At 31.7% G+C, this 24,614-nt stretch overlaps 4 non-coding genes across 4 annotated transcripts; 2 read left to right on the forward strand and 2 right to left on the reverse strand.

The window, feature by feature from the left end:
* On the forward strand, window positions 1-211 carry LOC129957851 (small nucleolar RNA U3). Its single transcript, XR_008782953.1, has one exon. It is a non-coding gene; the product is annotated as a small nucleolar RNA U3 (small nucleolar RNA).
* A 7,195-nt stretch (window positions 212-7,406) lies between these two features.
* Window positions 7,407-7,522, forward strand: LOC129957859 (U5 spliceosomal RNA). Its single transcript, XR_008782960.1, has one exon. It is a non-coding gene; the product is annotated as a U5 spliceosomal RNA (small nuclear RNA).
* Window positions 7,523-15,783: 8,261 nt separating this feature from the next.
* Window positions 15,784-15,899, reverse strand: LOC129957860 (U5 spliceosomal RNA). The gene has a single exon (XR_008782961.1). It is a non-coding gene; the product is annotated as a U5 spliceosomal RNA (small nuclear RNA).
* Window positions 15,900-17,092: 1,193 nt separating this feature from the next.
* LOC129957838 (small nucleolar RNA U3) lies at window positions 17,093-17,303 on the reverse strand. The gene has a single exon (XR_008782940.1). It is a non-coding gene; the product is annotated as a small nucleolar RNA U3 (small nucleolar RNA).
* Between the last annotated feature and the right edge of the window lie 7,311 nt (window positions 17,304-24,614).

Genomic DNA, 24,614 nt, shown 5'->3' on the forward strand with positions numbered 1-24,614 from the left:
AAGATCATACTTCATAGGATCATTTCTATAGTATGATTAGAGGTTCACTCACCGAACCTCGCAGAAAACCCAACCACGATGATGTGAAATGGGATTTCTTCCTGAACGTGAAAGTGGCTCGTTGGTGCTTTTCGGAGTGCCGACTAGCCGTTGATGATCGCACTCTTTAGCCATTGCGGCTGGGAGATGGAAGGAATTCGATCTGAGTGGTTCCTTATGTAATTAATAAAAGAAGATGTGCAAAATTTATACGTTCAAGTATGGTTCCTCACTATAAAGTTTTCGATGTTAAGTAGATATGGCGTACGTTTTAGTGTAGTGGTAGTTCCGGAAATTCGTTACTTTTGTAATTGCTGCAGAGTTACTGTTAAGGGGACAGGGTACTCTTAACAGACATTAGGAAATTATTTGGTCAGTTTTCTAAATTTTTTTTATGCATATGTTTTGAGATACAAATACGTCAAATTTCTTTAAAAAGCATTTTAAAGCGAAATATTTTTTTAGAATTTCAAAACATTCCAGGCGTTTTAATTTTCTCTATCATTTTTTTCTTTTCTTATTAACCGATGTAAATTTATTTAGAACGAAATTACGTATGATTTTGTAATTCCGATTAAATGATATTTTTTTTAGAAATATTTTTACGCTCACTTACTGAATTTTCATAGGAATTTTATGTTTTTCTGAACTAAAATTGACTTTTAACGAGCTAAAAGAAAACTCGTAACGTAAAATGCATACCCTATTTACTTTTAATGTCAAAAATTCAGAACGAAAACATGGAACATTTCGAAGATATTTAAATCTGCTTACAACATCATTTTGAGAAAAGTCATCAAGATGTATTTTTTTCCCTTCTTAACCTTTTAAATATTTATTTTATTGAACAATACATTTTATAATACTATTTTAGTTGAATATAAACATATATTTTGGTGAAGAAACGATAAAAATAAAATTTTTCGCTTCGTCCATTTTTGCTTATTTCAAAGTCCACTTGTTACGAGCGCCTTTGGCTAAAAACTAATTTTAACTTTAATCATACTAGAGCTATAACTTGCTTTTACAACTCTAAAATCAGAATTAACTGCGCGCGAAACCAATGTATGTTTTTGTATATGGCAACTAAATATAAATATAGCATGTAAATAGAATTGTAATTTAGATAGATAATAAAATGGAGTCAGATTAATAACGAGTGGATTATTTCGCATTACGATCCCACATCTTTGAATCTTATTAGCGGAGAAACGACTGAATGAAATGAAATTCAGGTAGAGTCTCAACATTGTGGTGAACCCGGACGTGATTGCTAAAAATACGGTACGTCTGTTTTTATTTGCAATAAGAATTAAGTAGTGAAATAAAAATGGAGATGTCCGTTAAGAAGCGAATACCTATTAGATCTAACTTTACGAAAACGTATAATGTTTTAATTGAAAGATTAAAGGTCGATGAACCTCAGGAAAAAGAGATTAAATCACTTTTCGGCAATTTGGAACGAATTTATTCGGATTTGGCCAAATTAGATAATGAAATATGTAGTTTTCTTCTGGAAAATTCTGATACCGAAAAGTATGAAGATGAGTATATGAAAATCGAAGAATACAGCACAAAAATGATTGAAGCGAAAGTAAATGTGGACATATATTTGACTAAACTTTCTTACGCTGAAAAGGAAAGCGTTGGTTCTGTTTCTCCTAGAATTAAACGAAAACTTAAGTTACCTAAAATAGAACTCGTTAAATTTAACGGTGAAATTAAGAATTGGCTGGCTTTCTGGAGTCAATTTAAGCGTATTCATGATGATGATAAATTAGAAAATGAAGACAAATTTCAATATTTGATCCAATGTGTAAGTGAAGGAACTAGAGCTCGGGAAATTATAGACAGTTATCCTCCAACAAATGCGAATTATTGCAAGGCAATAGAAAGTTTAAAATCGCGTTTCGGAAAGGATGAGTTGCTTATTGAATACTACGTTCGTGAGCTACTAAAATTAGTTATAATAAATGCTTCAGAAGCTAAAAGGAAATTAAGCACGTCGCAAATTTATGATAAATTAGAAACTTACTTAAGAGCTCTAGAATCAATTGGTTTAACATCAGACAAGTATTCAGCAATGCTTTTCCCCCTGGTGGAATCCTGCATACCTGAAGATATATTCAGGGTATGGCTGCGTAATCCAATTATAATAGCAAATCATGACCCGGAAAGCAATGCTTATTCAGAAAAACTGAAAAACTTATTACTCTTTCTGAAAACAGAAATAGAAGGTGAGGAAAGAATTCGCTTAGCGAAATCAGGATTTGCACCTAAGGTGTGTAAGGAGAGGAATTCTGATTCTGTGGCTACTGCTACAGATTTGTTTTCAGGAGGTACAGAAAAAAGAAAACATAATACCATCTGCGTTTTTTGTGAAAACCCTCACGAAAGCAAAGAATGTTACAATGCCAAAAAATTTGATTTTGAAAAGAAACAAAAGATTTTGAAAAATAAAAAATGCTGCTTCACTTGTTTAAAGCCTGGCCATAGGTCAAGAATTTGCAAGTCAAATGTACAGTGCCTGCTTTGTAATAAGAGGCATTGGACTTTGATGTGTCCAGATCTGCCAACAAACAAACCAAAAGTCAAAACACCTGAGGTGGAAGAGAATCTAAATGTCAATTTATCCAATCAGTGTGCTGCTGAAGAAGTTCTCCTTCAAACATTGCAAGTTAATATTAAAGCAGAAGGAAAAACACGCAGAGTACGAGCTCTTATTGACAGTGGTTCGCAGCGATCATACTTATTAGAGAAAACAATTAAAGAAATGAATCTGAGGCCCATTGAAGTTAAAAATATCATACATTCGGTATTTGGTGGATCTACGTTAGAAAAACAAGATCATGGACTATATGAAATAACCCTTCAGAATTTGAATACGGGATTCACTTACGATATGCAAGTCCTCGATCAACCAATTATATGCGGAAAAATACCTCGGATCCACAAAGGAAATTGGCAAAAGGAGTTGAAGAAAAAGAATATAATACTCTCTGATCAAGGCAATGATTGTCCGGACATTGAATTGCTGATAGGAGCTGACTTTTGCGGACAGTTATTCTCAGGAAATATATATGCTCTGAAATGTGGATTAGTAGCATATGAAACAAAATTAGGCTGGCTGATCATGGGTAAAGTTTTTGGAGGAAAAGAGGAAAATACTTCCGCTCAACTGGTGACTTCAATGCTAATACAAAATAGCTCTATCTCTGATCTTTGGAAATTAGAAACTTTAGGTATTATGGATCCAGTTGAAACTAAATCTAAAGAAGAAATGAAAAGAAACGCAATGGATCATTTTATGAAAGCAGTGGATAGAGATGAAAATGGCAGATACATAGTTAAGCTACCTTGGATAGAAGCAAAAGAAATTCTACAAGACAATAGATCCACAGCTGAACAACGTTGTATCCGTACTTCACAAAAGTTAAAAGATGAAAAGAAATATGCAGAATATGAGGCTGTTTTTGAAGAATGGCTTGAGGAAAATATAATAGAGAAAGTGCCCAAAATGGAGGAGGGAAATCCAAGTTATTATTTGCCGCACCGAGGTGTTTTTAAGGAAAACTCATCAACCAAAGTACGTCCAGTGTTTGACGCTTCTTGTCGAGTTAAGAAAGTTCCGTCCTTAAATGACTGTCTGGAAAAGGGACCAAATTTAATAGAGCAAATTCCACCCATTTTAAGAAGATTCAGACAAAATAACATTGGGGTAATTTCTGATATTAAAAAAGCCTTTCTTCAAATCTCAATTGCAAAAGAGGATCAAGATGTTTTGCGATTTCTTTGGTGGAAAGATTACGAAACAAGAAAATTTGAGATACTTCGTCACCGCCGTCTTGTTTTTGGCCTCACTTGTAGTCCTTTCCTCTTGGCAGCGGTTTTGATGAATCATCTAGAGGAAAGTAAAGAGTGCTTTCCTGAAACCTCCGAAATGTTGAAGAATTCCTTTTATGTAGATAACTGTGTGACATCCGTGCGCAATGAAGATGATCTTACCCGATTCATTCAAGAAGCAAAGCTGTTGCTTTCCAAGGCTTGTTTTGATCTTCGAGGTTGGGAATATACAAGGGACCTAAGTCGGGACGAGCCAACTGTTCCAACCTCAGTACTTGGACTGTTATGGAATACAAATGAAGATTTCCTTTTCTGTGATTTACAAAATACAGAATTTAATTTTGATGTTTGCAGTAAAAGAAATATTCTGTCAACGTCTCAAAAGATATTTGATCCACTTGGATTTTTATGTCCTGTGACAATATGTTTAAAACTCTTAGTGCAAAATATTTGGAAAAGAAACTTAGGGTGGGATGAAATTCTACCAGATGACATTCAGAAAAAATTCAAAACTTTGATTGTTGATTTGAAATTGCTGTCTGAAGTTAAGATCCCTAGATGTGTAAAGATCAATGGCTGCACCGAAGGACTAAGTCTTCATACCTTTTGTGATGCCAGCAAAGTTGCATACAGTACTGTCGTATTTTTGAGAAATACCTTGGGAGAGGAAGTCAAAATATATTTTATAGAGGCAAAAAGTAGAGTAGCACCTTTAAAGGTTATTACAATACCTCGTCTAGAATTACTAGCATGCTGCATTGGAGCTAGGTTAACTTCAGATATTAAAAATTCTATGTCTTTGAGAGACGTACCTACTTTTTATTGGACAGATTCTTCTGTTGCTCTTCATTGGATTCAAAAAGAAGATCATTGGGGTACGTTCGTGAATAACAGAGTAGAAGAAATAAGAAGTCTTTCTTCAAAGGATGCTTGGAAGCATCTCCCAGGCACTTGCAATCCTGCTGATCTCCCTTCCCGTGGTTGTTCAATCCAAGGATTTTTGAAATCGAGATGGTGGGAGGGCCCACAGTGGTTGAAACTTCCAGAAGAAGAATGGCCAGCGACAGACTCTGAATACAATTTTGAAGAGGTTTTCCGGGAAAGGAAAAAGAGGGTCGTAACTTTAGTCAACTCTACAGATCTGAATAAATCCTGGTATTTGTACAAGTTCTCAAGATATTCCAAAATTGTGCGAATGATAGCATGGATGCTACGATTTGTACAAAATTGCCGAAATCCAATTAACAAGATGAAAGATCTTTTAACTGTTGCAGAACTAGATGCCGCCGAAAGAAAGGTGATACAAATCGTGCAACAAGAAACCTTTAATAACGAAGATGCAAGATCAAAACTTAAATCACTCTGTGTGTTTAATGATTCTGATGGACTAATTAGATTGAAAACTAAAATTACTAGACGAGATGATGAAGAAAATTTTAGATACCCTCTAGTATTGCCTTGTAAGCACCCATTAGTGGAGAGATTGATTTTCGAACATCATTTGATCTCTTCCCATGCTGGAGTTCAAGTTTTCCTAACAGATATCCGTCAAAAATTTTGGATTCTGCAGGGCCGAAAAACTGTCCAGAAAGTGCTCTCAAGGTGTATAAGATGCAAAAGATATACGAGCAAGAAAATTGAATCAATTCCTGCGCCACTACCGGAAGATCGTGTACGGGAAGCCTTGATATTCGAAGTCACTGGAGTGGATTTAGCAGGGCCGCTTCATTTAAAGGATGGGAAAAAGGCCTGGATCTTGCTTTTTACTTGCGCTGTATATAGGGCCATTCATTTGGAATTAATACAGAGTCTTTCAACTAATGGATTCCTTCTAGGTTTTAGAAGATTCGTCGCAAGACGAGGGCGACCTAGGACTATATACAGCGATAACGGAACAAATTTTACTGGAACAAATAATTTGATGGGTTCTCTTGATTGGGACAAGATTGTCAATGAAGCCTCCGTCTTAAGAATTCAGTGGAAATTTAACCCCCCAACAGCTGCTTGGTGGGGCGGATTTTTTGAGAGCATGATTAAGATGGTGAAGAAGCTTTTAAGAAGAGTTTTAGGAAAGGCATCGCTTCATTACGAAGAAATGTTCACTATTCTTTGTGACGTAGAAGCCAACATCAATTCTAGACCTTTGAATTATCTATCGGAAGATCCGAATGATTTAATTCCACTGACTCCCTCAATGTTCATTCAAGAGACTACAAAGGTAGGAGTTCCCGATTTGGATACTTTGGATAAAGTAAATATCTCCAAACGATATCAGTATCAACAAAAATTACGAGAGGACTTGAGGAAAAGATTTCGAAAAGAATATCTAAGCTTGTTAATCCAGAAGAAGCCAAAAGGAAAGGAATCTAGACAAGTGCAAGTGGGAGATATTGTTATAATTGAAAGTGATATCAAAAAGCGACTAGACTGGCCTTTGGGATTGGTAATCGAAGTGTTTCCTGGGAAAGATGGCTGCATCCGAGTAGTGAAGCTAAAAACAGCGAGTGGGGAACTTGTGCGTCCAGTGCAACGTTTATACCCCTTGGAATTAGACCATGACGATCCTGTGGGTGCGAGAAAAAACGAACCGGTTGCTTCGTATGAAGAAATCGAAATCCCGAGCTCGGAAAATAACGACTGAAACAAAAACTAGAAGTGGAAGAAAAGTGGTTAAACCTTCACGTTTTAACTAACTTTTAAACTTTATTATGTACTTTTCAAATATGTGCATTTCATGTTTTGATTTCTAAATATTTTGAATGCAATATTTTGTTAATTTTGATTTTGTAACCTCCTAATTTAAAAATCAAAAGGTGGGAGGATGTTACGAGCGCCTTTGGCTAAAAACTAATTTTAACTTTAATCATACTAGAGCTATAACTTGCTTTTACAACTCTAAAATCAGAATTAACTGCGCGCGAAACCAATGTATGTTTTTGTATATGGCAACTAAATATAAATATAGCATGTAAATAGAATTGTAATTTAGATAGATAATAAAATGGAGTCAGATTAATAACGAGTGGATTATTTCGCATTACGATCCCACATCTTTGAATCTTATTAGCGGAGAAACGACTGAATGAAATGAAATTCAGGTAGAGTCTCAACATCCACTGTCGCCTTAAATACATTTTATGGATTCCGACAAGAAATCAAAAGTATCTATAATTTATATGACAGCAGCTTGCTTTTATTGCATTAGGATCTATTGGTAATCGATTTGAGGTGAAGTAAGATTTGACTTCGTAAATATTCATTTTCTGCTCTTAACTTTAAGACAACATTAATGGGAAGCTTTAAAAAGAATTCACTGATCTGTTAACGCATTGATTATAAACCCACCATCCGGCAAAAAGATAAATATCCACAGGACTTTACAAAATTTTATTTTCAACACAAAGAGGTACTTTTGACCAAAAGACTTTAAGGATGAAACTACACACCCATTCCAAGTGAAGAACACGCACCACTTTTAAAATTATTTACAAGTGTATATAGAATTTGGAAAACATCTTAATGCCATGCTCTGGTTTCTCTTCAAAATCGTGCTAATCTTTCGCCTTTTACTAAAGATTACCGTGGAGAGGAACAATTTAATGAGCCTCATCCAATTTTTGGAATCCCACTTCGGTGGGATTATTTTACAAAAAGTAGAAGATTGCAGCGGAATAAGCTATTTCAACTGCTTCAAGCGATCGCCGCGACTCCTAGTGGCATCTTCAGCGGTAATCTTCCGTCCACGGAGGAAGCTTATTTCTTTCGTTACGCTTTGGAATTTTTATATTTCACAGCAAAACACACCTTTGTTTTTTACATTAGGTGAAATAAAGAGGTAAGTAGAAAAAATATAGGCTATATTTTTGAAAAAAGTGTTGCCGTTTAAATGAGACTCTTTAAACATCATTATTCAAGACTCCTCGAAAAAAGAAAAATCCGAATTAAAAGCCTTTCCAAGATTGTGTTTTGAATCCATACAAAAATTTACAATTTCTTAATTGTTCAATTTCTATTGCTTGCATTCCCTTACGTTTTCTCGTAATTTATAATGAAAAGGCTCAAAATAATAAATAAACTAATGTTATACTTCGGCTATTAGCACAATCAGCTTGTATTTCTTTTTTAAAATTTATTGATTAATTCATTTTTAGATGCAAATAATGAAGGAACAATCTCTTAGGAGTGATAAGTTCGACATCCAAACACTTTTCTATTCTCGAGAAATGACACAGATTAAAGGAGTACCCGCCCGATATGGGCTACCTCCTAAATGGCAAAATTGATGTGACCTGGCTTGAAATAAATTTACTTGGACTGTAACGTCTCCTGTGATGGTAGAAGAGAGAATGAAACATAGTCGACTGAAGAAAAGTCGCATGGCAGGTGAGGGAGAGAGGGTGAGCTGTCTCAGCCAATAGAAAAGCAGACGGTCAAGGGAGTAGGTGAGGGAGAAGTAGGAGCATTTTGGTCTTTCGGAAGGTCCAGGCATCGGATGAACTATTGTTTCTGGACGGCCAATCAGAGACTTTCTACTTGTAGGGGGGCGGTAGAGCTTCAACTTAGTCCAGGAGTGCATTAAGGAGGATGAGTTTTCTTTCCTCTTTGGAAGTGGTTCCTTTTAATTTCGCTGCAACTGAGAGTAATCCAGGGAATTCTTTCAGTAGATTTCTAATTTCTCTTAACGTTTCTAAAAGTTCTTTCATTTCCAGGGTGTTGTTTTGAGGGCTGTGATCTGTTGAAGTTGGGGTAGGATCCGATATCTGTTGTTGAGGCTGGGGTCTCTGTCTGGGTGCAGGGGGATATTGAGCTGCTTCTACGATTTTTTCTGCATTACTTTTCCTGTTTTTGAGGATGTCAGCATAGGATTTTCTATTAGTTGTCGATGGGGCAGTTGTTGGGTATGCAGGGCAACCTTTCCAAGAGGCCAGATGTCCTGTGTTGTTACAATTTATGCAGATGGGATCTTGTACTTTTTCCTTTTGAGAACACTCGTTTGTGGGATGTTTGCCGTTACATTTTATACAGCGCGGATTGCATCTGCAATTCCTAGCGCTGTGATAAAATCCTGCGCATCTAAAACACATTGTAGCTTTTGCTGGTCTTCTATACGTTTCTATTTGAACTCTGATATAGGATAGGATTCTAAGATTGTAGATGTTTTTAAAGTTACCAGTTTTCTTGACTTCCACCAGGAAAATAGGGTAGAGGGTCTTATTTCTAAAATTTTTAAGCTGTGAGATGCGTCCAATGTTATAATTCTGAGCTTCAAGTTCTTGTTTCAGGTCATTAATATCTTGATTAAGAGGGAGTCCTTTAATGATGATTTTAATGGGTCTATCGGAGGGGTCTTCGGAGATGATGTGTTCAAGTTTCTTTTCAGTCAGGAATTCCAGGATTCCCTGTCTCTCTTCATCGCTGCCTGGGGTGATCTTGATAAATCCATTAGAGTAACTATTTTCAGATTTAGGGTATTTTCTATTGAGCTCCTGCAGTACTAAGTTATAACCTTCAGTTAATTTCATCTGGATGGGGGGGATTTCTTTTCTTGGTTTTTGTGCTCCTTCTTCTAAAATCTGGAATTTGTTTCTGGTGGTGACTTCTGGGTTTTCAACTGAATTTTTTCTTTTTGAGGAGTGTTTTCTGTCAACAGGTTGGAAGGGCAGTTCAGTTTCCATTTCTTCAAGATTATTATTCTTACTTTCTGTCGTTTCCATCATAGTTTCAGGATGTGAGGGCTGATTTTCATTTTCTAAATTATGCTTGTCGCAATTCATGATGGGGCAGGGGCTAACTTCCAGTAATTCATCCTCAATCTTTTTGATATCATGTTGGATACCTTGTAGTTTAATATAGTCTTCTTTATATTGGCTTGTATGCTCCAGGTTATCATCTTTCATTTGTTGCAAGGTGTCGATAAAAGAATTTGCTATGGAGTTTAATTGATGTGATCTAATTTGCTGGTAGTTGATGTGCGCACAGAGATTTTTATTTCCATCGTGTTTAGTGCAGTTTCTTTTTAAGCAGGGTTTTGCATTTTTTAATTTCTCCTCATTAGTTTGGATTTTTCTATTTAGTACTTCTAAGCGTTTTAGAAGGGAAGCTTTTTCCTCTGGATTGCATTCTCCTTTTAATTTATGTTTGATTTGCCAAGATTTATTACTAGCTGCAGTGAGTTCTCTATCTAAGTTTCTAATCTCAGTACAGTGATTCATGATTTCAAAGACACGTGCAGAATAGCAACATGGCCCACTACTACCACTACTGACACTACAGGAGTCATCAGTGCGTCCGTCTCCCTCCATGGCTGGAGACTGAAATCATGAGAAAATGAAAATGAAAAATGAAAATGACTTTTCTATTCTCCATATATTATTCCTTTTATATCCGTACCCCAGAATGCTCAAGTACCTTAGTGCAATCTGTCCGACCACCAGCGCCATCTGCTCAGAGCAATTTGCCATTCAGCCAGTTCTCAATTGGTAAGGTAGGATATTCTACCGTGTGCTCTGGGGAATTCTTTAAACAATTCATTAAGAAATCGTAGTGTTGGGAAAGATTATGCTTACCGAAAGAATTAGTTGATAACTTTCAAAAAAAATAAAATAATAATAATAAATTTAGAGAATCTATTCACATGTCCGCTTTGAATTTTTACGCAATTGCGACGCCAGATAAAATAAAAATAATAGAATTTTGCTATCAAAAATAAAATGCACATACTCAGATATCTTTAGTTTATGAGTATCAACGAAATGAAAGTTTACTTCTTATTACGCAATTATTACAAGTTTAGTTATATTAACGTCCAGTTTTAAAGATTCATAATTTTAAATTTTTGGAAAATTAGATGTTATACCTGAAAAGTTTTTATTTATTATTCCATACTCTGATATTAGATATTATCTGCTGACAGGGAAAGATTAATTTATTCTTGTATGAAATGTGACGTACAGTGTCTCACAAAAGTGATGAGACACTTGTGCTTTACAAAAGGAAACTGTAATAAAATAAATAAACATGTACAAAAAATTTTTTGGTGTGTTTCATATTTAAAGTTAGTAACAATTATTACATAACGTACATTTTGTCAAAATATTAATATATTAATTTAATAAAAATACAATTTTTTAGAACGGAGCAAAAAATGGCTCACATAAGTGATGCGACACTTACTTTTCCATTAAATATTGATCCAAAAATTTTACTTTTTAAAAGGTTTTAATATTTTGTTGGATTTTCTTTTACTTTTAAAACATGATTTAATCTTCTTGGGATGGATTCGACTAAATTTTGTGATTTCTGGAGTGATTTTACCCCATTCTTCTAGAAGCACCGATTTTAATTTTTGTTTTGAAGAAATGGTGTGTTTGCGAATTCTTGATTCCAATTCTTGCCAAATATTCTCTATGGGATTTAAGTCTGGAGATTGTGGTGGTGTTTTTATTATTTCAGGACAGTTATACAGCGGCCAGAGTCTAACGTTCAAAGCAGTGTACTTGGGGTCATTGTCCTGTTAGAATTTAAAATCGTTATAAAGGCTCAATTTTCGTGCTGAAGATTTCAAATTTTGCTTTAAAATGTCAATATACTTTTACTGTTCCATTATACTGTCAATAAAAACAAAATTATCAACTCCTAGCGGATGACATACACCCCCATACCATAACTTCTCCTCCACCATGTTTTACTGTTAGCACCAAGTTCTGTTTGCGAAATTCTTCCCTGGGTTTTCTCCACACCAAGATTCTACCGTCAGAACCAAATATATTAAAATTACTCTCATCAGCAAATATAACTTTATTCCAGTAATCAGAATTCTTATTTATGTTGGATTTTGTGAAAGCTAGTTGGAGTTTTCGATTCTTTTCACTTGCGAAGAATTTTTTCCTGGCTACTCTACCGTGATATCCAGAAGATCGAATTACCTTTCTAATAGTCTCAGGATTAACAATTATTACATATAATGCTTGTAAATCAGCAGCAACTTTAGGAGCACTCTTTCTTGGATTTTTTTTTTTTAATATTTCGAAAGATAATTTATTCCATTGGATACCTTTGATGGTCGGCCAGGTCTTCTTTTATCCTGAATAATATGATTCTTTTTATATCGTTTAATGATATTGAAAAGTGTTGAATGACTCGAGTTAACTGTTTCAGCAGTTTTTCTAATACATTTTCCACGTTCAATATTCAAATTAATAACTAATTTTCGAATTGCAGACGAAGTTTCTTTTTGTTTAGCATTCATGGCTGCACAGAGCTAAAAAACACAAAAATTCCAAAACAAACTGGAGAGAAATACTGCAGACGATTTTATAAATTATTGCCAATTGCTTTTGAGTAAAATTAAAAACCACCAAAAATATTTTTATTGCTTATTTCAGACGATTTTTGTTGCATATCTAATGGTGTCTCATCACTTATGTGAGCTATTTTTTGCTCCGTTCTAAACAATTGTATTTTTATTCAATTATTATTTTAATATTTTGACAAAATGTATGTTATGTAATAATTGTTACTAAATTTAAATATGAAACACACCCACAAAAAATTTGTACATGTTTTTTTTAAAATTTATTTTATTACAGTTTCCTTTTGTAAAGCACGTGTGTCCCATCACTTTTGTGAGACACTGTATATCTTGCATGTGAATATATTTTTAATACCAAAGATTGTGCGAGCTTTTAGTTTTTCTTCCAATGAAGCGCTTCAATTAGATGAACATTCTTAGTAAGTGTACGATATTAACACTACCTGAATTGAGAAAATACAATATGCCTAACATATTTCTAAAGGTATTGTACGTTTTGAATAACTGTCTTTAATTGAAAATCTCATTGCTCTCCAAAAGTGTGCTTTCAAAGCAGTGGAATCAAAAACGTCTAGCATATCCATCATTTAAGTAATACAATTTCTTGAGTATAAATTCCTATAATTTTTTAATAGTAAAGCTTTGTTAAAAAAATGATTATCAGTGTGAAAAATCTTTTTGTACCGATAACAGGACTTAATTCTATTAGTGATTTAATTTAAATATTTGTAAAATAAAGAGGCAAAGCATTTTAACTTGTGGTTTATGTAAATCGGTTTACAGTCATGCTTTATTGGCCACTTATTGATGTATACAAAAGTTTTTCGATTGTGTAAGAATTCATTATATGTAGCCACAAGTACTTGATTTAAGCTTATTACTTACAAGGATATAAATCGCAGAACATTATCAATTATCAAGTTTTCATTCATTTATTCTACATATCTTTAATTTTATTTATTCTGCATATATAATTATAAGAAAAATTGTTACTTTTTGATAATTTATGAGAGTAATTAATCTATAGGACGCCTTTAGGAAGTATCCAGTTAATAATCGGAAATCCATATATAATTTTTGTATCATATGTATATAATTTTACATTCGTCCTTAAAAGTTTAAAATTTCTTTCATAATTGAGACCATATAAAAATGATTGCAAATATTTCTTTTAAAAAAATGTTACTTACTTTCTGTTGTAGTCTTTGTGCAAGTATCAGATCTTTAAGAGAATTATTAATTTAAATTTTATTTTTTGCGAAAGTTTTTGCTTATCAATACACATATCTACAAAAATGTATTTTAAAAGAAATTTAATTATTTCGGCTTTCAAGTAAGAGATATTAATTTTAAAATTTTACTTGATCCGCTTTAACCTTTCAATCAGAATCAAACAAAAACATCAGGTTCTGTAAGCTGCTAACAAGAATAGTTTTAAAATCAAAGCGCGATCTAACAAACTAACGGGATTTGGTACATTGTTACTTGCAAAAATGTTGCCTTCTTGATTTTCCTAATTTTTACAACGGCGTTTGCACTAATAGCGCCAATTATCAGTTGTTATTGAAACTTTTTTTTTTTTTTTTTTTTAATATTTCATTCTTCTTTCTCCTTCTCAATTATTAAGGCTACCGCTTTTGGTCTCAATCGGACTATTCTTTCAAACAAAGAAGCACCTTACACCACACTGCTAGATGAAATGACGGCATCTTCATTTTGCTGATAATTGAAACGCCGTTAGGACTATCGGTTCCAACTGCCGAAAAATGTTCCGACAGCTTTATTTAGTCTATACCTCTAGCTTTAAAATGGTATTTTAAATTTTCATCCACGATAATCGGCTCTGATCGAAAATCAGAGTAATGGTAACTAACAACATAGGCTACATTTCCTTTGCAATATTTTCTATCAGGCATAAATCTTCAATGTCGAAAAACTAAAACAAAGGATATTTTTTTTAAAGAGCAAGAATGCTACTCCACAAAATATAAAAATGAGATTACAGTTTTGTAATTAAACTCTAGGTTTATTAAATTGGAAACAAAAAGCACAATCAACTTTATAAAAAATCCCATGTCTTATGACAATGTAGTTATACAAAAACAAAATGCTAGACGTTTTCGATTCCACTGCTTTGAAAGCACACTTTTGTAGAGCAATGAGATTTTCAATTAAAGACAGTTATTCAAAACGTACAATACCTTTAGAAATATGTTAGGCATATTGTATTTTCTCAATTGAGGTAGTGATGATATCGTACACTTACTAAGAATGTTCATCTAATTGAAGCGCTTCATTGGAAGAAAAACTAAAAGCTCGCACAATCTTTGGTATAAAAAATATATTCACATGCAAGATATGCGTCACATTTCATACAAAAATAAATTAATCTTTCCCTGTCAGCAGATAATATCTAATATCAGAGTATGGAATAATAAATAAAAACTTTTCAGGTATAACATCTAATTTTCCAAAAATTTAAAATTATGAATCTTTAAAACTGGACGTTAATATAACTAAACTAAACTAAACTTGTAATAATTGCGTAATAAGAAGTAAACTTTCATTTCGTTGATACTCATAAACTAAAGATATCTGAGTATGTGCATTTTATTTTTGATAGCAAAATTCTATTATTTTTATTTTATCTGGCGTCGCAATTGCGTAAAAATTCAAAGCGGACATGTGAATAGATTCTCTAAATTTATTATTATTATTTTTTTTTTGAAAGTTATCAACTAATTCTTTCGGTAAGCATAATCTTTCCCAACACTACGATTTCTTAATGAATTGTTTAAAGAATTCCCCAGAGCACACGGTAGAATATCCTACCTTACCAATTGAGAACTGGCTGAATGGCAAATTGCTCTGAGCAGATGGCGCTGGTGGTCGGACAGATTGCACTAAGGTACTTGAGCATTCTGGGGTACGGATATAAAAGGAATAATATATGGAGAATAGAAAAGTGTTTGGATGTCGAACTTATCACTCCTAAGAGATTGTTCCTTCATTATTTGCATCTAAAAATGAATTAATCAATAAATTTTAAAAAAGAAATACAAGCTGATTGTGCTAATAGCCGAAGTATAACATTAGTTTATTTATTATTTTGAGCCTTTTCATTATAAATTACGAGAAAACGTAAGGGAATGCAAGCAATAGAAATTGAACAATTAAGAAATTGTAAATTTTTGTATGGATTCAAAACACAATCTTGGAAAGGCTTTTAATTCGGATTTTTCTTTTTTCGAGGAGTCTTGAATAATGATGTTTAAAGAGTCTCATTTAATTCGGATTTTTCTTTTTTCGAGGAGTCTTGACTAATGATGTTTAAAGAGTCTCATTTAAACGGCAACACTTTTTTCAAAAATATAGCCTATATTTTTTCTACTTACCTCTTTATTTCACCTAATGTAAAAAACAAAGGTGTGTTTTGCTGTGAAATATAAAAATTCCAAAGCGTAACGAAAGAAATAAGCTTCCTCCGTGGACGGAAGATTACCGCTGAAGATGCCACTAGGAGTCGCGGCGATCGCTTGAAGCAGTTGAAATAGCTTATTCCGCTGCAATCTTCTACTTTTTGTAAAATAATCCCACCGAAGTGGGATTCCAAAAATTGGATGAGGCTCATTAAATTGTTCCTCTCCACGGTAATCTTTAGTAAAAGGCGAAAGATTAGCACGATTTTGAAGAGAAACCAGAGCATGCCATTAAGATGTTTTCCAAATTCTATATACACTTGTAAATAATTTTAAAAGTGGTGCGTGTTCTTCACTTGGAATGGGTGTGTAGTTTCATCCTTAAAGTCTTTTGGTCATAAGTACCTCTTTGTGTTGAAAATAAAATTTTGTAAAGTCCTGTGGATATTTATCTTTTTGCCGGATGGTGGGTTTATAATCAATGCGTTAACAGATCAGTGAATTCTTTTTAAAGCTTCCCATTAATGTTGTCTTAAAGTTAAGAGCAGAAAATGAATATTTACGAAGTCAAATCTTACTTCACCTCAAATCGATTACCAATAGATCCTAATGCAATAAAAGCAAGCTGCTGTCATATAAATTATAGATACTTTTGATTTCTTGTCGGAATCCATAAAATGTATTTAAGGCGACAGTGGACTTTGAAATAAGCAAAAATGGACGAAGCGAAAAATTTTATTTTTATCGTTTCTTCACCAAAATATATGTTTATATTCAACTAAAATAGTATTATAAAATGTATTGTTCAATAAAATAAATATTTAAAAGGTTAAGAAGGGAAAAAAATACATCTTGATGACTTTTCTCAAAATGATGTTGTAAGCAGATTTAAATATCTTCGAAATGTTCCATGTTTTCGTTCTGAATTTTTGACATTAAAAGTAAATAGGGTATGCATTTTACGTTACGAGTTTTCTTTTAGCTCGTTAAAAGTCAATTTTAGTTCAGAAAAACATAAAATTCCTATGAAAATTCAGTAAGTGAGCGTAAAAATATTTCTAAAAAAAATATCATTTAATCGGAATTACAAAATCATACGTAATTTCGTTCTAAATAAATTTACATCGGTTAATAAGAAAAGAAAAAAATGATAGAGAAAATTAAAACGCCTGGAATGTTTTGAAATTCTAAAAAAATATTTCGCTTTAAAATGCTTTTTAAAGAAATTTGACGTATTTGTATCTCAAAACATATGCATAAAAAAAATTTAGAAAACTGACCAAATAATTTCCTAATGTCTGTTAAGAGTACCCTGTCCCCTTAACAGTAACTCTGCAGCAATTACAAAAGTAACGAATTTCCGGAACTACCACTACACTAAAACGTACGCCATATCTACTTAACATCGAAAACTTTATAGTGAGGAACCATACTTGAACGTATAAATTTTGCACATCTTCTTTTATTAATTACATAAGGAACCACTCAGATCGAATTCCTTCCATCTCCCAGCCGCAATGGCTAAAGAGTGCGATCATCAACGGCTAGTCGGCACTCCGAAAAGCACCAACGAGCCACTTTCACGCTCAGGAAGAAATCCCATTTCACATCATCGTGGTTGGGTTTTCTGCGAGGTTCGGTGAGTGAACCTCTAATCATACTATAGAAATGATCCTATGAAGTATGATCTTAACATATACTGGAATAGCGAAATTTCTTATAGCAACCATCTCCTATTTTTAAAGTGGTAGCAAAATTCGTCTTCATTGATTAATTACAATGGTACAGATTTGTTTTTCTTTTCGCTTTAGGAAGTGTTGCAAATGAAAGAAATGTTGTTTTTATATTTAGAATAAAAATAAATTAAAAGCTTTTCTAAATAGGAAAAGAGAACGGTCGACATAAATATTTATGCAGTAGCATGTTTCTACCCTATGGAGTGATGGTGACACAATAGCCAGATTTCGAAAGAAATTACAAAATCGCTTTCACAAATGTTTCTTGATTTGGACAATAAGACTTTTAGTTTAATATTACATTTAATTTGAATGTATTATGAATATGAATCTCATTCGTCTGCTTCTCAATGCTTTTTATTGAGGAATATACACATGCTCTTCTCTCTGCGTTCCGATCATTCTACCGATAGAGGGATCCTTGTCTTGCATGCGTAACGCAGCGCCACCGTTTTTCAGTGGATGGTTTTCGAGATGGCTTTTTATATTTTATTTATTTATTTTACGATTTCATGCATGTAAGAAATGAAATCAGCACACTAAAGTTGACTTCCACTGCTGGTTGATACACGCTTTTAAATACAAAAAAAAAAAAAAAAGAAAAAAAGAATGGAACTTTAGCTAATTGAAAATACTATGCCTACAAAGAAATATTATTTATTATTAATGTAAATGCCAGTTCATTGAACATTTTTTAAAAATTAGTATATGTAAACCCTGGAAAATGATTTATTTTCGTTTGCTTCTCCTCGCTTTCTTTAGATCCTAGCTTAATTTTTTAAAACTAATAATAATAAAAAATAAATAATATAAATTATGCTTATGCTTTTTCAGGTGGCTCCACGACATCAAAAGATGCAGCTTGCTTATAGTCTGCGCAAGGATGAGGAATGATTTCATAAACCTGAAAAATTTGATCCAAATAAATTTTTCTTTGTCAGGAAATATCATCAATATACCCAAGTTTGCATACGTTTCCTTTTTTGTTGACTCAAGAAATTCCATTGGTAAGAGTCATTGAAAAATTTGCAATATAACTTAAATATGATCGTTCAGAATCTAAAAATTATGTACTTAGGATAAAAAAGAACACACACACATAAGGCAACAGACGTATTTTGAAGTCTGATAATTTTCTGAAGAACGTATAGAGATTAAATTACATTTTAAAACGAACGAAATTTATAATTTTTCATGATTAGCAAGGTTAGGTTTTTACTAGGGTGTAAATAAAAATGTAGTAAGTACTCCGACATCCAAATACACGGGTCTCCAAGACAAAAGTAAAAAGTGGTCAAATTTAGAAGAAGAATAAGGGCTTATTACTAACTGTTATGCCGGCATTAATGGCTCTATTTTATTACAGATTAGAAAGTGCAAAATTAAACAAACGCTTAGCAGGGGGGAAATAATAATAATAATTTAAGACTATTAGACGCTTGACAGTCCAAATTTTTAAAAAAAGTATTTCTAGGGTTTTTCTTTTTCTTTTTTACTCCACCCAAGAGAAATTTTAAATATATTTGTGAAATGAAATTATTCAAACTCTTTTATATTCAAGAATTGAACTACACATATTTGAAGTACGTTATATAAAATACCTAGCTTTGAAAATATCTAAATTATTCTATCAGTTTTGTGGTTGAATCATTTCAGGCAAAACTTTTAAGTAAATATTTTTTTTATATATATATAATTTCAGCGAAGTCATTTATTACTATTTCATAGTTTCAGAATTAGGAATTTTGGAAGAAAGCTAATCTTTACATTGAGAAGAAATCATTCATTCTGAAGTAATGAGGTGAAGGATTACAATGCTTGAAAAACATAAATAGCAACTATTAAAACTCTTTTTTAATTTTGCAACTTTTTTTTTTTTTTTTTCAAACTGCATATTTACTGGAATAGAGCTGAAAATCATTCTCTTTTGGATTATGAAATATAAGATTTTTTTTTCTCAAATATTTTCACAATAAATCAAATTGAAGTCTATATTGAGTATTGATTCCACTTGTCTGAATCGATTAAAATCAATTATTAAATAGAGATCTGTACATACATATTGATAATTTCAATGAAACTTATATATCATATGACTCTTACGCTTGTATGTAAATTTAGAAATGACATTTATCCTTTTATATAAACTAGTTTTTAACTTTTTTTGTGAAGTGTTGTTTTTACACTTGAAAATGTTCAATGAATAAAAATGTTACTATGTTCACCTGGCTACTATTTGCATTTTTCTTTACACTAAAAAAAGTATTTTAATGTATCATTCCGATATGTTTTCCGTATTAATCAAGTAGTCGTATATGTCAATAAATATTCTTAATATAAAGCTTCCGATTGGAATAAATGCTTCATAATCAAAATACTTGTGTATAGTCAAGTTCTTATCATAGCAGTGGATTGAGAGAGTAGTTTCGAATAGGAAGCAAGAGCATTTTTTATTGGTAGAGTCATTAATGTCTAATGGCGTCATAATCAAAGATGGACATTTGATATTGCTTGTACGTTGAAAGTTTGGTCCTCTTCTACCTGAAGAGCGACCTTCTCTCTTGCTTTTGCGTGAACAGTTTTTTATTTTTTTTTTTTTTTTTTTGCCAACTTCCAGATCGACGAATTTTAAAAGTCAATGGACTTACTATTCGTCAACGGATTCTGAGACGACCACATTTCTACGACTCCATCTCAGTAAGGGGTGATACGCGGAACGATGAGTGCATTTCCTGTATTCCCTTTGACCTTGGATTTCCCCTATTAGATACTAGTAAATATAAACATCTCCTCCGTTCATCTTTTCTGTCACCCCTATTTTGACGGATTAAACCCAACCTAACGCATGCGCAAAAGCGCGGAAGGTTTTACCATCCGTTGCTGAATAGTATACACATACCCATCTAAGTCTAACATTTCCGGAAAGCAACTACTGTAGAATTATCATTTTGGCAAAACAATTTCACTATCATAGCTCAGTATGGTAAACGTAATGGCATTCTGATTAGCAAGAGCGACAACACTGGAAACGGAATCTCCAGGAAAGTTTCTAAGTTTTATAACGGCTGTTGCTTGAAGCATAGCATAGCCGTCTAGAAATAAGGTTATCCTGTAGGATTGTTACCATGATTCTTTTTACTGACTCATGTTTCGTTCATTTCGTTTTTTTTTTTGTTTTTTTTTCCCAGTTTTGATTGAGTGTGAAAGTTTCGTAATTTTGTTTTGCGTTTTCCTCACAATTAGTCACAGAGAAGGAGATCTCTTTCAGTTTTTAATTTCCCGAGAAAGATAGAAATCTGAGAAAACGGTCTACTGCCGTCATTCACAGAAAGGATTTTGAACCCAGCAGAAGTAGCAAGTATATAAATTATTTCATCATTTATTAATATATTCTTCAAATATTCGTTTCATGATACAATTTAAGAATAGTCATATTTTTTTTTTTTATTTTCTTCAAAAATGAGATATTGAAAGGAGTCTTAATTTTTTTACAGAATCTATTGCTAATGAGATTAATTTCTTAATGAATTATTTTTGTAATGTTTGATTACATTCTCTTTAATATCATTTTTGGAAATGCTAATAATTCGGAGTTACGGCTAATGTATGTTTACAAGTAACGTGTTCGAGTGCACTATTGATCGAAATTAACTCCTTTTATTCATTAGAACAATAATATTCAGGTTCCTTTCCCTTTGTAAGGATAGTAAGAAATTTATATCTTAAATATTGCAATTTTATATACTACAATCCATTTTACTCAGTTCCTGTAAATTTAGTTTCCATTGTAAAACGAAAGTGAACATTGAGTATTATTTTGAATATGAGCATTATAACTGTATTGTTATAGCGTAAAGACGAAATTTAAATTCGTAAATAAGGAAATCAATTCTTAATTTATTAATTTAATTTCAAAAGTTCCCAAAATTATATTAAAAGAGTCGTTTCTGTCTTTGCATTTCTCTTAATTTAATTAATGTTGTTTGCATATAATGCAGTTACATCAGAATGAAGATAATAAGGAATTTATTTCTTGGCTATTGCTTTATTATTTATTACACACACACACACACACACACACACACACACACACACACACACACACACACATATATATATAAATATATATATATTCTATTAACCGACATTACAGCAATAAACACACAATATCCTGCTCAGAAATTAAAATGTGATACATGCAAAAGTTATTTAACAGTCGATAAGACAAATGAAATTACTGAAAGTTAAAAAAATTAAAGAAAGGCTTATTTTTAAATTAGACAGTAGAAAGCTTCTTTGTCGTACACCAAATGTAGTCAATGATATTGTACACAATTATATTATTAAAAAACTTTGTTTTTATTTTGAAGATGCCTTTATTGCATCTGAAAATCCAAGAAAGATTGCTTTGGGACGATCTGAAAGTTAAAAAACTTATTTGAACATTATTGTGATAATAAACAAAAAGATGAAAAAATTCTCAAAATATTACTATGGTCATCTACAGATGTATTTTTAAATAATTACAGTAAAGAAGGAAAAAAAACAGTGTAGGAAGCAAACTGCAAAACCAAAAAAATCGTACACTTCAAGCTCTAAAGTAATTCTTTTTAATATTACAAATTATATGTATAAAAATTTCGATTTTGGTTACTTAGTTTAGATTTTAAATTTACAATAAAGGAATTAAAATTCCCCATGGTTTAAGAGATTGTCCTTGGTTTCAATAGTTTTCTTTCAAGCAAAATTTAGGATTCCTGCCATAATAATCTGATTTTTGTAAATTCAACCCACATACATCATTTAATACGTAGAAGACATGTCTGTTTTGTAAGAAATTTCAGTACAGCTTTTATGTAATTTTTTCTTTTATACATTTTATTCTATTTTGCATGTTATATGCTGCTGAAAGAAATGTTGTCCCAATGGTTTGGCTTAAGTGATAGACCAGGCTTATATGGCTTTCACTTTAGCTCTAGTCTTTTAGGACTTTCTCATTTTTATTGTCATCTTCAAATACTGAGCAGAAGTTTCTGGCTTTCTGAGAAGTTAGTGAATTTTTATTCTCTTATTATATTATTAACTTGTAGATTTTTGTGAAATGTAAAGATAGTTTATCAAAGATTGTATTTACAATAAATCTTTGTGTATTTCGTTTGATTTCCTGTTTTTTTTATTATTATTTTGAGAAATTTAAGTAAATATATTTTTTAAATTTATTTTTATATTTTAAATATGTTAGTAAAAATATCAACTGATTGTCTCTGTTGTCCACAATTCAAAGAACGTCTAGAAATGAAGACCTCAACCATACAGCATGACTGAATAATAATGTTTTAAATTGGATTCGCGTGTCTTTATTTCATTTTTAAAATGTACTCTTAATTATGTAACAGCAAAACATGCGTACGCTCACAGAGAAAGCAGTTAATTTTGTTGTATTCCGCTTGAGTACAAATCCAGTAACTAGAGCAATGACAAATATTATAAAATATAAATAAAGTGTATTTTAAAATTTGTTAATATTAGCGAAATAAGCTTTAAAGATACAGCCTTTTTAAAATTTTAAATTTATTAAAAATAGTTATATTGTGATAATATGCCCAGAAATTAATTTTTATTAAAAAAATATTATTAAAATGTTGACAAATCCACTTTTATTGAACTCCGCAAGAAACAACTGCATGAAAAATTTGGTATTTTCTTGCAGAATGTCTTAAAAAAAATTCTAGCCGAGATATTTTACATTTGACATCATTTGTAGATCCTATGCTTTCAATGTATCGTCTTCTGAAAAGGAAATTTTTATCGAATCAAATAAAGTGTTTCCTTAATTTGGTGAAAAGAAGAATTTTACATTGGGGCATTATAATTTACGATTTCGCGAGTCAATATTTAGCAATCTCTCAGCTCATTAAAATTTCATCACTTATTACATCTGATTCAGGAAAGTTAATTAGTCAACAAGAGGAGCTTTGATTATCCGGAACTCTATTAACCAAGAACTATTTTAACCGAACTGATGTAAAAAGAAAAGAGTTACATTTTTCACTTTTTTTTATTTAATCAAATAAATTTTTAGAAAAGAGTTCGCATGCGCAAAGTTGATATTTTCTAAATGCAATGCCTTTTAAAAGGTCTTTATTGAAAAGTGAATTATTGTAACTGAAGAAACTACTTAGTAGAGGTCCTTGCATATTAGCCATATGCCATTGTCGTATTAACCGCTTACTATTGATAAACAAAATCAAATTTTGAGTATGAAAAAAACTTATGCGATTTTTGGCAGTATATTTGGCGTTTATTTAAGTTTTTGTAACTATAAATCATAGAAAGTTAAATCTCACTAGTTTGCGTTGGTCAAAATTGCACTTGGCATTAAAAAAAGAAAAGTTTATTTTTTATTATTTTTTTTATTTGGTAATTTTTTAAAGAACATTCAGATTGAGAAGAAGTGCCTCAGCCCGACATTTAATATTTAAATCTAGGCCTAGAAACTATTCAGATATAAATGGTTAAGAAAAAAGATAATTAATAAGTTAATTCATGAAAAGTACTTATAAAAATACACAAAAATAAATACTTTATAGTAACGCTGATCAAATTTCGAAAGCCAAAGCAGTTATACTTTTAACTTTTAAAATATTTTGCAACTGTTATTATAGAAGATATACAAAAATAATAAACACATAAGAGGAACTACATTGTCAGGAAAATTACAATGCAATAGTTTTCTTCGATTTTTCAGAATTGATTAATTTAACCATTTTTATTAAATGACACATGACAAAAACAATTAAATAAAAGGAAATGAAATATTGTAATGTGCTTAAAAATCTAGAAATTAAAAAATAAATAAATCAAAATAAAATTCTTTCAGTTTCCATCAATTTATTGTGCTAATTTTGTAATATTTGTAATAGATATTAAAAAAAACATTATGTCTATAGCTATATATCTATCAATCTTAATAATGGGTAAATATCTAACTGGTAATTGATAAATAGCGCTAAATAAATAATTAGTGTACATATAGTTATAAACATGCAAGTATTAATTTTTCAAAAAATAAATAACTATCTGCATATAAATTTTAGACAAATTTAATCTGAAAAGTAGTATATATCTGCTTTAAGAAAAAGTATTCAATGTCTGTTTCTGAAAAATAACAAAATGCAGTTAAATAATTAAAAACATAATCATAACCAAATATATAATATTCCATATTCAATAAATAATCATCAATCACCAAAATTCAAATAAATA

The sequence above is a fragment of the Argiope bruennichi genome, chromosome 11 (assembly GCF_947563725.1).
Source record: "Argiope bruennichi chromosome 11, qqArgBrue1.1, whole genome shotgun sequence".
In the NCBI taxonomy this organism is placed as follows: Eukaryota; Metazoa; Arthropoda; class Arachnida; order Araneae; family Araneidae; genus Argiope; species Argiope bruennichi.